This window comes from Electrona antarctica (assembly GCF_951216825.1).
Source record: "Electrona antarctica genome assembly, chromosome: 12".
NCBI classification, from domain to species: domain Eukaryota; kingdom Metazoa; phylum Chordata; class Actinopteri; order Myctophiformes; family Myctophidae; genus Electrona; species Electrona antarctica.
The window spans coordinates 40,271,695-40,275,129 of record NC_136793.1 but is presented as its reverse complement, the minus strand read 5'-3'; positions in this window follow the sequence as shown (position 1 = coordinate 40,275,129).

Sequence of the window (3,435 nt, the reverse complement as noted above, 5' to 3'; positions counted from 1 at the left end):
CCTGTGTCATGGGTGGATTTTATTTGTGACATTGCTTTCCATTTCTTTATGGATGTTTAGATATTGGTTGCTCTGTGAATTAGGCAAAAGACCAGTCTGTTCTGGTTTGGTTATTTTGTGTTCCTTTTATAGCCAAAATGTAATATGGAAAATGCATAAAGAGTGTGTTATAACTTTAATGTCAATATCAGAAGTACCTATGGGCTGTGGGTCGGGACCCACACATGGGGCCACAATACTTATTTCAAACCTTATGATTCATCAGATCAGATTCAGCATCAGATTCAGATTCTTTTTTTTTTAAATCATGATGAGCTCATGTTGTCTGGGACCAGTCTACTATAAACTTTTCCAGCTTCCCATAGTTTAAACAATAACATGGTGAGGCAGTGCAGTATGACACAAACTTCCACTGGATCTGTGTCAGGCCTGTGTGCCTGACACTAGTTTAAAAAACGGTAAAACATTTAGTACACCCCCACTTTCCTTTTATCTAGAAAAAGGTTAATTTTACAAATGACCAGCTTTACTTTAAAATAATTTGCATTAGTTTATTTCTATAGTTTATGCATGTTTGTGTAGTTGGTATGAAATATGCTAAGAAACCTGACTTGTCTTAGATATTAACTTTTAAACTGGATTGAGTATGAGGCCTGGGATAATTCATGTTTTTAAACTCAATTTGCTGGTGATCTGTTGTGTCAAGATATGGTCAACGTATGTGTGTGTAGTGTACATAATTGATTTTACTCCAACATTAAATAATTTAAAGGAGAAATCAACTCAAGTTGTTGCAAATGTGTTCCAGTACTCACACTTGATGTGAAGCATCTCCAGCAATAAAGATGCGTGTGTGTGTGTGTGTGTGTGTGTGTGCCCAAACAAATTTGGGCTCCAGAAATCATATAATTTCTCAACACAAAGATCCACCTTTTCATAAATGTTTCCTTCTGTTTATTTGAGTGATTTTCCTATACAAAAATCTGTCACTCGTGTGAAGTGAGGGGTGCTCAGTGCTCTTATCATTATAAATCAACTCATGAACAACTGAATTTATGTGATTGGTGGTTAAATGTATGTCATATTTGGCGGACATTTGACCTAATTTCTCCTTGTCAATGGCAAATATTGAGACGTGTGGGGACAAAAGCTGTATATAGGAGGGGCTAGCGCCCCTCAAAACTTGAGTGGGACGATCGAGCTACCACGGTCACACATGTAACATCTGTACCTGCAAGGCGCAATGTTACTCTGATCCACACCACACTTGACACAAACAGTGTTCAGGGCAGGGGTCTGCCATCAGTGTAATTATATAAATCCCAGTCTTTGCAATTGCACCCAGACAATTCAATACAAAACTGTTAACTGTGGACAACACCATAAAGCATTACACTTGTTTACAATAGGGTCCACCATGTTCAATTCATAACATTTAGAGGCAAAATTACAAATACAAAGGAAATCATCATAGGAGGTAAAAAGGGAAAAAACATATGCAGTGGTGGGTGGGGGATTCGGATTTTACGGGGGCCAGTGTCGAATTGCAGCCTTCCGTAGGTGCCCTTTGGCTTTGAGAGCGGTTTTGAAGGTGTCAAGGCAGATGTCTTCTTGGTTATTGGGTGACAATATTATCACACGAAAATATGAAATTACCTACTCTAGCTCTGGAACAATATTCCTATATACAGGATCTCCTCATTGGTCAACAAAAACACCTTGAAGACCCTAACAGGAGCCCTCGTACAAGATTTCTTCGACTATGGGCTGATTCATACTCCTATTTTAGAGCCGAATAAAAGTCGGTTCGGCTCTGTAGAGCCTACAATGTGACGTCATTTGAGGTTCGGGGGGGGCGGGGTACCGTCCTAAAGTCGGCTCTTCGGTGCTACTGAAAATTTCTGACGAGCCAAAATCAGTATGAATCGGCCCTATGCATGCACCTCTTGGTACCACAGCACCTCAAAGGCCCTTAAGACAAGGCTCCAGACTTCCCAAAACAAACTGGTCAGGCTACTACTGGGCCTCACCCCCCCGAACCCACCTCACCCCTGCCCACTTTGACAGGCTGGAATGGCTTAGGGTTGACGACAGAGTACAGCATCTTGCAATGGGTCTGGTCCACAAGATTCAATACACCACCAAGATACCCATGTTGTACCTGTCTAAATACTTCCTTAATGTCAATGAAGTCCACACCCACAACACCAGAGGGAGTTCAATAAACCATGTGCAACCCAGATTCGGCACAAACAAGGGACTAAATTAATTTCGCTCCTATGCCACAAAAATGTGGAACGCCCTACCAACTGTCATTAAGACATGTGAATCCCTTGACTCCTTCAAAACCCCTCTCAAAGGGCACCAACTGGCCCCCGTAAAATCTGAATCCCCCACCCACCCCTTTTTCCCCTCAGTGTATATGTTTTTTCCCCCTTTTTTTTTTACCTCCTTTATGATGATTTCCTGTTTTTGGCTATTAGTATATTTGTACGTCTCTAAATGTTATGATGAATTGAAAACCGTGGACCCTCTTGTAAACAAGTGTAATGCTTTATGGTGTCGTCCACTCACAGTTAACAGTTTTTGTATTGAGTTGTGCATGAAATGTACTGTAATTCTGCAAACTTTTAATAAATACTTCAATCAATCAATCAATCAAGGGATTCGCAGGTCTTAAATGACTGTTGGTAGGGCGTTCCACATTTTGGTAATTGGTGGCATAGGAGCGAAATTTAAAGAATTTAGTCCCTTGTTTGTGCCGAATCTGGGTTGCACATGGTTTGTTGAACTCCCTCTGGTGTTGTGGGTGTGGACTTCGTTGACATTAAGGAAGTATTTAGACAGGTACATGGGTTCCCCCGGTTCCCCCCCCCGCATGGGTATCTTGGTGGTGTATTTTTCCTTCGAGGTGGAAAGCCTGGTGACGCGAGGTTAGAGTGCCAGTGGGATAGAGGGATCACCATTTTGAGTCGGCCTGGCGCCCCTTTCTTTTTTTAATCGGTTTGGTGGCAGTTAATTTGTTTGGCTTTTATAACATTTGAATAATAATTATTGCGATGTGTGTATTGTAAGTATTGCCAATAAAAAAAAGAATAAAAAAATGATTAAATCCCTTTCTTTAGTTCTTATTAGTGAAAGCATGGCTATATCAGTACATCTCCAACAATTATCATGAATACATACTGCATTGGGTTGAGTCGCGACATGCATTATTTCTGCTGTAGGTCAATTAAATGTTAATATTAATAAACCATCAGTTCAGTTTGTGTAGCCAGCGAGAAACTATACAAAGACTAATCACACGACTAGATAAGACATTTAAATGCAGGAAGTTCATAATGGTCTTTTGTATTATCAATCATTTATATTACTTTAGTTTTAGTGAAGATTTTAGCGTCATCCTCCTACACGCGTGTTCAAGTTACTGAACTG